Source organism: Cydia pomonella, chromosome 9 (assembly GCF_033807575.1).
Source record: "Cydia pomonella isolate Wapato2018A chromosome 9, ilCydPomo1, whole genome shotgun sequence".
NCBI lineage: Eukaryota > Metazoa > Arthropoda > Insecta > Lepidoptera > Tortricidae > Cydia > Cydia pomonella.
Window position 1 is genome coordinate 6,854,481 of NC_084711.1, and position 15,567 is coordinate 6,870,047.

A 15,567-nucleotide genomic window follows, 5' to 3' on the forward strand; every position below is an offset into this window, starting at 1 on the left:
GTTTTAAGCAGGGAGACCTGGAGGCCAATTCGAGCGTACCGTTTGATATCTATATAATATCAATTTCAATTATCATTCGCGCATACATTTCGCTTGTACTTGTGCGTACATGTATTGGTGTGAACAGGCGAATGATCCTTCACAAAATTACATCATTATAGAGTCAACATATTTGCCTCCTGTAAAACTGAGTTGAGTTCGGAAGAAGTAGAATTTAATAAATGTGAAAATTTTGACTCATGAAACTCGAGTTCCTTACCCAAAGGAATTACATCAAAATAGTCAAAAAACCAGCAGAGTTGAGAATTAGGTCACCATTATTACCTAGGCAATAGAGTCCACCGCTGAGCGAGCGCGGTGAATGATTTGCCGCGCTTGTGGCGGAGCGCGAATATATACCCTGCAGCAATTTACTTGAACTCTGATGATATTTTGACTTAAATACCAATATCTCAGTTTTGCAATGGAATTTCGCTTGGTGCCCATAGAACGAAATGAAGTACATACCTATCTAATGACCTAACTCTCATTTCTGTTGGTATTTGGACCAGGATCCATACAAAGTTACCCATGTTCCTTTGTCATACTATTTGACAAAATGTCAACGGTCAAATTAACAATAAGTTCTATAACCGCTAAGCAGGCGCCTTTATCGTGTACATAGCCAATGCTAGACTAGGGCTGATTCTGCGTTTAAAATATCTACATATTCGCTTCTGACGCTTAAGCTTTCGACACCCTCATGCTTGTTAAGTGACTATAACAACACCCCAATAAACTTATTTACGTTACAACCTACAAGCGTCTCTAAGTGGTAGTGTGTGGGAGTAGGTGTAGGGAAGGGGTGAGAATAGTTAGATAAAGTAAGAGTTCAGTTTGTTAGACTTGTTGCTTGATAAAAAGGAGACAGATAATCTTATCAAATTTAAACCTTGTTCGTACTATGTAGCGTGTGATTTTGTGACAGTTATAAAATTTTGCACTAACAGATAAGCGTACTGTAACGGTCTTCCTAAAAAAAACAAAAACATTTTTATAGGTAAGTACATAGGTAATATTATAATGCCATATCAGTCTACATTTTATTCGATTATTAATACTTGCTTATTAAATTTATCTACCACGTGACTGAATGAGGTACATATATAATTCAAACATCGAACTACATTTATTTTGACAGCTGGTATATTGATTTCACCAATATGTATTTTAATAGCATTTTTATTTATATGTATGTCAAATAGCACCACATATGACGTATTTAAATCCAAATCAAAATACGCTCCCTCGGGCTGAAAGTTACCCTAGCCAATTATTGTACTAACATGTACGAAACTTTACCCTTACCAATTATTGTTCTATGATACACAAACATACTTGAGACTAATACCCGTCACTGATACACGTACTTAGCAGTTTTCGTACTTCACCAACCTCTTATTAGGATAATTTCAACGTAAAATCAACCTAAATTCTTACTGCACTAAGTTGAAATTTCAAAAGTGAGAGCGAAAATCGAAATGCAAAGTATAGACTGGGGGAGATTCGCAGGGGTTGCGTCACCGTCTTTATGGGATTTTGGGCCTTGTGGGGTGGGGAGACAGTCTGCCAGTCACATGACTCGGTCACGCGGTTAGATCGTTTACACATTGTTTTCGTGATTTCTATTCGGAAAGTAGGTATCTGGTACATTTGGGTAGACGTTTACCGTTAATTTATTATTTCGCTTTGCAGGAATCTGAAATTAGATTTTTTTATGTCTTTGGTGCAACTAATTGGATTTTTTGTATTCGTATTTTTAGGTTTTCTTGTTGTATTTAAATCTAAACTTTTTTTATCGCTATTCTGACTGAAGTAAAATGACGTATTTAAAAACATTTAAGTAAATCTATGAAAGAAATTACATACAGGTTTCATCTTCTATTTGCATAATCCATTAAAATGTCTTCTCGCTTTAATATTTTTTGTCTGAAAACAACGAATAATTAAGTGCATTCGTTGTTTTCTAAAACGAGACATACATATGTAATTATGTACACATTATACACAACCATGCAAAGATAAACATTTTATACTTATATTGAAAGCGTAAAATAAACTCATTTCAGGTACTATAAATCTCTCAAATCTGCAACGCATTAGCTTCAGTTATTTTAGGGGACTAAAATACTCCATTATAACAAACTGAATAACAAAATTAGTATGCACGACACGCAAACATATTTATGTAAAGTTATATTTATGAGTGTAACATTAACATAGCGATAATTGGTTTAACAAGCGCGCCGTGAATGCATAGCGATAACCGACACAGTAGAATAGCTTACAAACTGCGATTATCAGAAGTAAGTTACTATAGTTGGTATGTTGTATTACTGTTGCGTTTTATGTTTGGTTCGACGGTGTTACTAAGCTGGATTACGGTCGGAAAATAATAAGCTGGCACGTAATATGGTTGACATTACTGTCTTTAAATGGTTGGCACGCTTAGCCATAACTTAGTAATATGTGTAATGTCGTGGGTAGATAGATTTATTCAAATAATGTATTATGGGCTAAAAGTGATTTTTTTTGCTACTTTGTAAAGATAGGTAAACTATACATATTATAATTAAAAAGCATGCTATAATAAATGTTTTCAATATGTAATTCCAAGCATGTGTCGAAGGATCGTATTAGTTAATAGGTCGACAGCTACGACGGTTGCTACGATACACACTAACTAGTAAATATGACGTAACGCATAACACATTTCAATACTTATATTTATTTTTATAAAGGTAATATGGTTTTCCCGAGAGGCTACAGTATGGGGTTCTTCAAAAAAGGAGTGTACAAGTTTTTAAAGGGTCGGCAACGCGCATGTAATATCTCCTGTGTTACAGGCGTCCATAGGCTACGGTCACTGCTTATCATCAGGCGGGCCGTATGCTTGTTTGCCATCGACGTGGTATAAAGAAAATGTAATCGTCTTTAGTAGTAGTAGTAAAACACTTTATTGTACAAAAAGAAACATAAAACAGGAAAGAACACACATCATTTACAGTTTAATATCATAATTGTTCGCTCTTTTCATACCCCCGCACACAAAAAAACCCTTTACCATACCTTTAATACAATTTTGAATTAATCATCGTGCCCATAATTACAAAAAAAAATTCGTGGACCAAAGCAGAATCTCAATTTACATAATTATGTTTAGCCACGTTTTACAATGACATCCAGGGCATGTCCGTCAAAAAAGGGAAATGCCTTGACACCGAGTCCCGTCCCCGATATCATTGTCACCGCGCTGCATTGTGTCCGATATAATTTCCATCTTTTATGTCACCCTGGTATCAGTGACAATGGCACCTAGTTACATTGTTTGGATTATGTTTAAAGCCTTGGGTACTGATAAAGCGGTTATTACTGGGTGTTTGGTAAGGGTTAAACAAATTTTTGACAGACGGGCCGTTTTATTTTACTTAACAAACCACGAAAGCAAGTTAAAATCAAGATAAACCTTTTTTTTCAGTTGAGTACATAAATAAAAAATAAGGTCGAAATTGCGAGTACACTTGAAAGAGTAAGAAATAATATCTAAAATTGTTTTTAATAATGTTATTCTAGCTTAGAGCCACCCAATTCAATCGAAAATGTTAAGTTTATGTTAACTTAACATTATACCTAGTAGTTAGTAGTACAGCAATGCTCGGAAACTGGAATCCCCGAGGCGACCAAACTTCAAACAATGAGGATTTACTGCTCACTGCGGATTTCAATCCCAACTTTATTTTCACGCTTTCCGAACAGCGAATACTTTATGAAAATATTATCATATGAAAAATTAATTATTCTTTAATATTGAGTAACTTAAACGCAACTGATCTCATAAATAAATCACACAATCCTTACCACAAGATTACCATTCATTACCATCACAAGAGAACCTTAGAAGTTTATTAGTACTGAAACACATAACAGCCATGCGTTACGCAAATCTCGGAGACCACAGCCAGCCACAAAACCACCCAAATTTGACTGATAGTGTGAGACACATCGGCCAAAACATATTCCTTGCTAAGGCCAGCTAAGGTTACAAAATTATTTATATTTTATTGGAAGTTTTATACAAAATCATTTAAATGAAAAGTCTCGTCCCCTTAAGGATTGACCTGTAATTGTCTGCTCGATTGTGTTCCTAAACATCCAACCCACCTTACATTTATAATCGATTTTTCACCTTGACACTCCATTTATGCCTTTTCAAGCCTTTAAAGCCCTTAAAATAGCTGGCACTTATGTCCTCTAGTCTCTCATTCGTACTGAAATCGAGTGAAAAATACTGTAAACGCCACTATCTTTACGATCTCTATTGTCCTTGGTTTCATTCCGATCGCTTTCCGAATGGAAGCGAATTTATCTCTCGTACGGACCTGTAAGAACAGTCTTTAATTTCGCTTGTTTTTTACGGATCTCGAGATCACAACACTCTGGTTTTTCCGAAAATCTTGGCTCGCCCGCACTCGTACATGTAATGAGAACAACCTTTTATAGACTGAGGTAGTAATCAATCATGATGCCAGTTTTAGAATACCTGTTTTAGTATCTTATCAAGAGTTTCCGATATCATCCATCACGGGATGACGTATTGACTGGTGTCACTTTGGGATTATCTGCATCAAATATAATTTAAGCTATGTTCGGCGTGTATAACACGGGTACATTTTTAACGTACCAATATGATTAGTATGAAAAGTTATATCAATCGGTAGCCACTCGTACATTCCCATATTGACGAGTCAAGTAGCCTTTCCGAAATAGCACAAGTATAGCGCCAATGATATGCTTCTCGTTATTATTGTGTATGGATAGAGTTTATCATGGGTCGGTTTTATTTAAAAATGTTTTCTGTCTTCACAATATCTGTCAGCTTCAATAACATCGTGACCACAAACAAAGTGACCTTATGGTTGTCATGTCCCTTGTCTCCTGTAACGGGCTGTTAGTCAAAAGGAGAAGCTATATGTATCCGGACGTCATTACGGCTCCGCTTGTTAGCGAAGAGGCGCCTCCTCCTTGTTACATAAAGTTATCCTTACTTTGTAACAGTAACGCGATAATTATTACAAAAACTACTGTTTAGCGTTTACGTGTTCTATTGTAGAATCAAACGCTTTTGGAGTTCCGTGCCTTAAAAGCTCTCGTAGGATCACTTATGTAAATTGCTGTTGTTAGTGCCTCAAAAAAACTCTTTAATAAGGTATAAGTGAAACTACTTAGGGATTCGATTTCGAGGGAGGCGATTCGAAATTTCTAAGTACTTTTAAAAAGGACGGGTCATATGTACGTATTGTAACGGATAATGTTAAATGTTTAATTAAACTCAAGTTTACCTGGGTATACCTAGTATCACCCAAAGACTTTTGGGTAAAGTCTGAAAATTTAATGAACTTTAATCTGTATTCGGCATTTACTCGTATACAACCAGGTCTACCCAACACTGGGAGGGTAATGTCAGAAGTGATGATGAACACCTATACAGATACCCAGCCAGTGTTGGATAGACTTAGATGTGTACGGGTAAACGCCGAATACAGATACAATACAATACTCTTTATTGCACACCTCACATAGTTGACAATAAATGTACAGAAACAAACAAAGGCAATTTGATAGAGGTAACAACAGGCGGTCTTATCGCTTAAGAGCGATCTCTTCCAGACAACCTTTGGGTACAGATTAATGTTGTTTAAATTTTCGGACTTTACCCAAAACGCTTGGGTAATACTAGTTATACTAAGTCGAGTTTAATTATCCTTCTAATATATATAGATATAAAGATTTCGTTACACGACGTATTTTGATAAAAAAAAACATCAATATTTTCATGATTTCACTTCCTTTAAATTAGACTGTATTAAATGACTAATTATTTTATTCAAAAAACAGGACATACAAGCGTTTGGTCTGCGTTAATATTAAGCAGATACCATATACCTAAAGCTTAAGGGCTAGCAACTATTTACTCTGTTTCTTACTTTGTAACAACCACGTAATATAACAGCCAGCAAAAACTACACCGTTTAGCGCTCACGTGTTTCCATTATCCATTATAAGGACCAAACGTGTATGTCTTGTTATCACTTGTTACATTATGTACACGAAGTCGCCAACTGACGTCAAACTCCCACGCACTGAATTACGTACGCATCAACTGTATCCATAACAAAACTTCGGCAAATCGGTAGTTTTAAAATTGCGCAAACGGAATAATTTTGTTATTGTAGACTAGACTTGTTTGCTTGCCTAAGGAATGCGGTTAAGCTAATATACTTTAGAACGTAGGTTTTTTCTATATTTAACCTACCCAACCCCTAGAACATTTTGTAAAAAATATTGTTTTCCATTAATCTTCAAAGGAAAAAAGTATTTTTTGAAATATGTTAAAAATGTTTACTTATTCATCAAAATCGGTTCAATAACTTAACCAGTAGACGTTATTATGGAACATAATGACACAAGCATACCCAGCCACTCCCCAAATACAATATCACATATAGGTACATACACTGCTAAAACTTCTCCTATTGTTTTTGCTATAGGCGGGTAAAAATAACCTTATTAATACTCGAAACATGTCATGAGTTATTTGACTTTAGATTACATGAGGGGCCCTTTTTCAATATATTGTAATATATATTTTTTTGACTCTCATGAGAATTTTCTAGGTAATTCAAGTAGAAAAAGTATCATTTCAATAAACGAACTTTTGCCTGACATGATAACAAATTTGAAACGACGAACATTGTTGACCGCAGAGTAAACACAATTAGGCTTTGCTCCCAGACGGGGCAATTTGTTCGACGTACGAGAAGGCCCGGGAGACTGATGCAGTCCGCATGACGGGGCAAACACCAATCAGAAAATTATTGAAATTGACATTAGGACACATGCAAACAAAGTACAAGTAGTTTGAAATCTATTTACTTTGTGTAACAATTTTAAATACGCTGACTAGGTTCCTTCGTGTTTTCGGGGCTTCTCAGTAGGTTTTTAGAGTTCCGTAGCCAAATGGCAAAAAACGGAACCCTTATTTAAAGGTGGCATTATCATTAACAGATTGCAAAAAATCTGTATAGTTTTACTGAAGGAAAGTCCCGTTTTTCTATTACGCAAACCACAATTTACAACTGCTTATCTTTAATGTCACTTATACATGTAAAAAGTGCATATACAATGGTGATATGTTTGTGATCAAGTTCAATTTGATAGAACCCATTTATGTATATTTTGTTTACAAAAAATGTAACTAGATAAAACCCTAAATTCTTCTGCAGCTATTACTTGTAGGAGTGGGACTCAGTGATATACATCAGAGTAATAGATAAGGGTTAATCGGAGAATGCAGGCCTAGCATTCGACGCTGTAACCGCCAGCCGACGCGGGCACATTACAAAACACGCTGACCCACATCGCTATCTCCCGCGAAAGTGTGGAACTGGGTGAAATTTACATAGCGATAACCAAACATGCTGGTGAGGTGAAACATCCTTTGCCCTGAAACGAAAACTCTGTAAATTACTTTCGATTCCGAAATATTTTCGTATTCGTTCAAGGTTATGATTATGGAAATTTCGTTAGTCGCGACAATTTATATGATTTCCGTTCCGCGACGTACTGACATGTTATATGTGCGGGAGTGACACTTGAATTATTTCTTGATACTCACATAACTACAGCAATTATAGGCAGACTGTATTACAATAATCTGTATCGTGTATTCCATAGGGCATTGGATTAATTTGTGAATTCAGAGCAGGTGTATTTTTAATACATAACTTGTCTCAGTTTAGTTTCTTGGGATTAGTTGCCAAGGGGACCCCAGGCTCCCATGAGCTGTGGCAAAATGCCGGGACAACGCGAGGAAGAAGAACTTGTCTCAGTTTAAAATATAACTACTCATCAGTTATGCCCCAAAACATACCGAGACGTCAATTAATAAGCGGTATCGTATTGTTTCTTTTAAAACTAGAATAACACATTCATAAGTATTGAACGCAATAACTTAGTTTTTCATTAGTCGCTCAAGATTAATAATACTAAGCACTTTAATATCTAAAGAAAACAACCAAGTTAGTAGGTCTCGTAGCCGTTTGTATTTTCAAAGCCTTGAAAGCAATCACCGCTTTTATTATGTACAAAAGTCTCACTCTAGGGAATTCACTAGCCGCTGCGTGCGCCGTTGAAAAAACAAATATAACAAACGTAATGTGACGTTAGAATACAACTGCTTCTTAATATACATAGAAAATTGATCTGGTTTAAGATGGCAAGCTAGCTTGACATTATTGCCACAATAAAGTACCCACCCTTCATTTATATAACAACACATCAAAGTAGAATTTTTATGAATAGAAGTAGAGCCTATTAAAGTTCTATGTAAACTTTATATCTATTTGACTCCAACGATCCCTATAAATTTCTCATATGAAATCTTTTATCCAAAAGGGTCAGTCTAGTCATAAAAATTAGATACGCACAGAACAAATCCTATCGTAAAATTCAGATTTGGTACTTCTCCACTTTTTTTCTAATAATAAAAATATAATCTAGGCCAAGCAATAACACACTCTCGCTCCACTTCTTAAAGGTTTTTTCGAAAGAAAAGCTAAATAATGACAGTTTTTAGGCCCAAAGCCAAGGGCCTAGACACATAGGCGCTGTTTCCACGTTTGAATAATTCCCAAGGCTGGTATAAAACGTCTGTAAACATTAAATGGGGCAGTCGTTGACCCGAGTTTATAAATTGTATGCCCACGCGGGTTTTTGTGCGGCTTTAAATCATGGTCACATCCCTAGATTACCCAGTTGTTTACATTGCCGAGAATAACATAAGCGTGCCAACTACAGCAGCATCGAAGATTTTCATTGATAAGCACCAATATACAATATCATTCCCTATCCTATTTAAGATGTTTTAAGGGTCATATCTCCAACGGCAAGTGGGCCATTTTATTAATGAAAAATAAATAAATATTTGAGGACAATGATATATGCGATGATATATAGGCGATGGTCCCGTCTCTCATCTATTTGTGTGATGCACACAGATATTTGTTCCTGAGTCATGGGTGTTTTCTATGTATATAAGTATATATTTATGTGTTCATCACACAAATAGTGGGACGGGACCATCAGCTTCATAGGCAGCTTCACTACGCACAAGGCCAGACCGGTCGTCAAATTTGTACTCTACGCTTTAGGTTCAGATTTGGTAATTTTTATGTTATTTCTAATCAAAATCACGAGCTATTTCGATTACAATAAGAGAAAAAAGTGACCCAAGATTTTTTTTCCATTCCACTACCATTTTTCATATACTTTGTATGACGATAATAATGGAATGCAAGGAACGGTAAAATCGGAAAATGTAAGAAAATTTTGGGACACTTTTTCCCCTATTGATTGTAAGTAGAAATAACATAAAAAAATCTGACATCTTAAAAAAGTCTAGAATAATGTTAAAAACTTTAAATAAAATAGCCCGAATATTAGACTTATAATATTGTTTAATAACTATTGTTATGGAAACTCAAGTCCTGCGGCCCGATTCGAATTTTAAGATACGTTAAAAATTTCCCATAGATACGATATGGATTGGATACGTCAGTGTCAAAAATGACGTTTTTGTTTGAAGAAACGTCATTTTTACACTGACTTATCTAATCCATATCGTACGTTTAGCAAATGTTTGTCATATCTTAAAGTCCAAATTAGGGCAATTGTCAGTTTGTGGAATATTATTCCGTCTAATCAAAAGGTCTAATCTGATATCTTTCGGAAAATGAACCCCTCGTGTCCTAATGAGTTCTTTACGAAGTCATAAAGTGAACTAATTAATTTTTATTTCATTTCAGGTAATTAAAACAAACTTCTGCTTCAGACGTAGAACAGCCGATTCAAAGTTTTGTAAGTAATTATATTACAATTTTAATGCCGAGCACGAAATCAAATAAGTAATAGGCATTCCATCAGTATAGTTGTCATGTTTTATGATTATATTCACTAGTAAAAGGTGCAATAATGCGTTTAATAATGCTGCAATGGTAACAAATGAGCTAAAAATAATGAAAACAATAACTAGATACAAGATTAAGTTATACTTTATTTTAGTCTTTATAATTAGTGGAATAAAATACATTATGTGTCGGGGAGGAATCGAGTACTGGCTAACGTTATTAATTATTAATGCTGCAGTCGCTGCACTCACATCAATCAGCTTGCAGGAGTGCTCCGGCCATGTCTAGGTGATAAACAGAATCACCAACCACAACACAGATATGATGGTTACAGTTGTCTACGTGGTAGAAGTGATGGTCATTTTATCGCGTGAATAACATCATCCATAAGGCTGCCAGCGAATTATAGATGACTTTAACCACGTGATAAAATAAGTGTCAGTTCTTACACATCAACTTGACATTCAATATCACGCTGTCACGTAGACAAATACGACCATCAATATCATAATAACCGTACCGCAGGCTCCCTTGCGAGCATATCTTGCGTAACATGTCTTGCAAGTAGTACTCCGGCATAAACTGGAAATCGCACATCCAAAATATTAAATCAAAACTTGCAAAGTTTGTATATGCACTTAGTGTTTTAAAAATAAATACCAATTTGGAATCTGCTATGACGGCTTATTACGCGTACGCGCACGCCTGGCTGAGTTACGGCGTAGTCCTGTGGGGTGCGAGCACCGATGCTCACCAACTATTTGTTATGCAAAAAAAGTGTGTTCGCATTCTAACCAATACACGTATTCCAAATAGTTGTCAACAACATTTTAGAGACCTTAAAATATTAACACTACCCTCTATGTATATTATGGAGGCAGCAGTATTTGTCAGGAGCCACCCCCACTTATTTAACGGAACGGAAGTATTCAAACCCGAGAGTAGACGGAAAAATCAAATTATCTTACCGCCTAGCAAGTTTGTCATGGTTAAAAATGGTCCCTTCTATCGATGTGTCCAAATAATGCAAAAAATTCCCGATACTGTTAAACAATTCAGCGACATTAAGTTATTTAAAAATAAATTAAGGAGGATACTTATTGAGAAATGTTATTATACCATAGACGAATTTTTTAAGGATCAATCTTTAGCGAACATGACATAAAACATTTAATTTTATATTTACTGAGAATGAATTGAATTTATCTACATATTTTCTCTAATGTAAAACATTAGCATATACGTAATTATGTTGACATGCACGACTTGTTATAATTATAAACTAACTTAGTAATTGCTCTCATGTTTAAATTTAGTTTAAACCAAGTGTTGCATGATAATTTTATTATTGTAATTTTTATTTAGGATTAAGTAACATGTCCCATATTGTATGCCCTAACAGGGTATCATGTACCTACTAAGTCTAAAAATAAGATCTTTATGTACTGATGAACATGATAAAACAATTGATTAAATGAAATGAAATGAAATGAAATGTCACATTAAGACACTTTTTATGATCAAAAATAATGAATTATTAAATCAAATGCAAATATCTGTTCCATTGATACTCTAATGACTTGGAAATTTTGATTCACATTCAACACAAGTCCGGTCAACCCTCGAATATTCGAAACTAACTAGGGAATTAGTTCTGGCTGAATTTGGCCTTCGTCAGAATGTGGCAAAATTAGTTGTTGTTGGTATAGTTGGCAGTTTGGAATTCATGAGATTGATTGATCACCTACCTACGACTACAATGTAGGTGCAAAATATAGAATGAGGAACTTTTAGGGAGTTAATTTTAAGGTTCTTGTTATTTATTTTATTTTAAAATTTGAGTCTGGCTACAAAGCCCATATTACATATACCTTTAGACTAACATACATATAAATTTCACAAACTTAAAAACTATTTTGGCGACAATTGTAACAACATGGTAATAATAATCGGGAGGCATTTTTACCGCACACAACATGCCACTACATGGGTCTCGTCTTAAAAGGCTTGCGATGGTAGAAAGTGACGTGACGGCATGATGTATTACGCCTCACGCCATGTCATGTGCAATAATAACCATAATACACTCGCAGAAGTAGGTATTACATGGCTTTTGCCTTACATTATAGGTTTATCTAGCGACGGAATATAAATATAGACGAAGCACTTATAGTTGTTTTTTTTTTATTGGAAAAAAGGTAAACAATCTTAACGTGTCTTTTATCAAAAACACTTGAAAAATAAATCACAGCAAATATGTAATAATTATAAATCATATACATTATTCTGCTTACATAGATAATATAAACAATTTTTTAAAAGAGTTATTAAAAACTTTTTCATTAAAAAGGCACGTCAAAATTATTTACCTTCATTCGAATGCAAAAAAACGAACTATAGTACATTTTTACTGACACTGACAGCTATCCCTTCTTAATAGTACCCCGACCGCAACTTTGAATACTACACAAATTCCCGCTATTAAAATTGTGATTGGCCACCAAAAACGTCATTTTTGACACTGACATATCCGATACAATATCGTATATTTGACGTATCTTAAAGTTCGAATCGGGCCGATAGGCAGATTTCAATATTTAGTTATTCTAGTTGGTTGGGTTTATCTATGACTTAAATCATAAGCTTAGTTTAATTAAATGCAAATTTTTGACCTTTATTAATACCATTGATACTCAAGTCACTGGAAAGTTTGATTTACATCCAATACATGGTCCTGGAGGCAAGGCCGAATATTCATGAGGGTGTTTAAGCACGGCATAACTAATGTCTTGCGTTTTGTCCCGGCCGCCTTTGACCTTCGTCAGTAGTCAGAATATAGGAAAATTTACACTATTCAAGTCATGATATATTCATAGAGTTCGTCTCATTACGTGATTCGGTTGTGAACAACAATATTCTAAGCAATCATGATGCTTAAAATAGATGTTGTTGTTCAGAAGTACATTATTCGCATTTTTGATAATTTTAGCGAGATTCATGAAATAACATTTGACAACGCATCATCTTCTCACTGCTCAATTATAGCAAACATAACCATTCAATTGTGACTAAGCCACATATTTACTAGTAACATACTTCCTAATAGGAAACAATAATTACAGCAGTTAGCGTGAGATTGTTAGGTAATTTTTACTTTACTTGTAAATTACTTCTTTGGCGTGTAGTTAAATAATTCTCAGTTGTATATTTGTTTCCAAGCCCCTAACAATTAACTTGAAACTTTTGTAATTACTTCTACCTTCTGACGTCTTTATTTTCACTTGCCTTGATTTATAAATATTTATAAAATGCTATTTTGGTGAAGTTTCCTTGATTATAATAATGCTTTGTTTTTAATACACACACGCGTATGGTCTCGAAAGGGAAAGCTCAAAATCGAACACCTCGTTTAGTTATAAACAGTAGTATGTTTTATTCGGCTGAACTTAAACTCACACAACAAACGAATGAATCACACATGATACAAATAGTTATTTGTACAACAAGAGAGCAAGGTTTGATATTTCTTCGAGTGCTTGTTTTGAGTCCCGTGCAAGCGAAAGATTCTATAATAATCTATAATTTAGAATCTTGAGCGTTGTAAGGGACGCAAAAGCGCACGAGATGTAAATAACTTTGATCTCGTGTAGTACACAAAAATTTTCACGTCAGTCAGCCATCAAAAAATACAACCTGAAAAAATGTAATCCGTCTTCATCACTATTTCACTCATGTTTTCTGAAGGTATTCTAACAATTAACTTTAATTACCGCAATAAAACAAAACGAAAGAAATTTTAATAAAATAATACGAAAATAATGAATTAACGAACATCAATTGACAGTTCAATCGTCAACTTTTTTTCGTTAAAAAAAACTTGGTAAGGTACGGTCCGAATTGCGGATACTACTATTTGTCAACTATAGTAGAGATCGTTAAAAGTCGTTAAGTAGAATTATTTACTGCGTAACAATTGCGTAAATTTGTATAAGTACATTGTTTTGATTGTATAATAAAATACGTAAAATATGGTATTTTTATTAAATTTTAAACTTTTATTTCATTAATTAATTATTACGAATGAAGACTCGTAGGGTGTTTTGGAACGATGCGGTCTGACTTATTTCGGGGGTCTATTATAAACCGTCAATATATCGTTGAATTACGTATGCACTATTTTTGTCTCTTTATTTTTGCTAATGACGTGAAAGGGACAAAGACAATAGAATCCAAATACTTCGAACTTGTATTAGGCCCCGCACGTTGAAATGACATTCGAATATGAAGGTCACTTGAATGTTATTTTGTCTCACTCAGTGAGCAAAATGCGATTTAGCTCACTGTTTTTAAGCAGCAAATGACCCTTGTTCCAGCTGCTGACGTGAAAACAAAATTAATAGCTTATAAAATCCACGATAGGCAGGCGTTCGCTAGTTGTAGAAATAAAAAGTACCATCTACCGGGTAATTGAGTAAGCTGCTTGTACATATACAAGATATATTTGAATCACTACTGAAATAAAAATGCGAATGAATATGCTTGTGCTTTCAAATTTAATTTATTATCACTACAATTAAACTTACGGTGAGTTCAGACATCTACAATAAAATAACCTGTAGGTACCTACCACAACGTACAAATAAACGCTTTATAAAGTAGGTTGATGATATTTTTCCGCATTTTATTGTACAAGAGTCGCAGGCAACTATACCTACTGGGTCACAGGAATATTTTAGGCAATATACGTCATGGCTATCTTCGTCAATTCGGCTATTAATAAAATGTCTGGGGATAATTATATCACCAAGTAATATGTCAAACATAAAGTCCACAGTAGTTTCGACGTCAAAAAGGTCGAGGCCAACTAAATCAATATTCACTCCCTGCCTTACAATCTGCCAGTTAGGAACTGGCTGAATGGGTTGATTAAAAGAGAAATTAAGAAAATAAATACACTAATTTCTAATAGGTACCTACAGTAAGTATAATTTGCATTGGGTATAGCGATGTCAAAACTAATTTTGTCCCTTCAAGAATACAAAACCAAAGGAACTAAATTAGGACTCGATTTGGGCTTTGCAAATTAGGCCGCGAGCTTCCAAAAGATTTTAGTAACTCAGCTTTGAATAATTTATTCCAATTGAGTCCTTAGTGCTCGGCATTTACAAGCACCCCGAGAAAATGGCGGACTTGAAATTACCTCAAATCGACGCAGACGCCATTTAACTTCTTAGTCTAGTCTAAGAAAGCAGTAGATAGTAGTGTAGGTGAGATTTTTATAAAGCTATTACAATACATCAGGCCATTAGACGGTGAGAGCCGTAACGGGGATGGATGCATGCCATTTGTAAGGTGTGAGGGACGAGCGCGCGATGTATGGGGCGAATAAAATAGATATTTTTAAGAGCTTGACCTAAAATCCCAGAGCTATATTGGTAAAAAGGGAATTTGCTTGTTTTGGTAAATAATCATTTTCATTTAATGGAAATAAATGGAATGGACGCGAGATTAAAAATGTTCTGAGTATTTTTTATTTTAATGTACTTACAATGAAAATATGGAT

General features: G+C 34.8%; 1 protein-coding gene across 2 annotated transcripts in view; it reads left to right on the forward strand.

The window, feature by feature from the left end:
• LOC133521233 (protein Tob1) overlaps nucleotides 1-15,567 on the forward strand; it is a 64,428-nt gene that overhangs the window by 25,392 nt on the left and 23,469 nt on the right. The window contains exon 2 of one of the 2 annotated variants that reach the window (XM_061856078.1): nucleotides 9,903-9,954. The exons of the other annotated variant lie outside the window; for it this stretch is intronic. The gene's annotated coding sequence lies outside the window, so the exon portion shown is untranslated. The remainder of the gene's footprint in view (nucleotides 1-9,902; nucleotides 9,955-15,567) is intronic. 2 annotated transcript variants of the gene reach the window in all.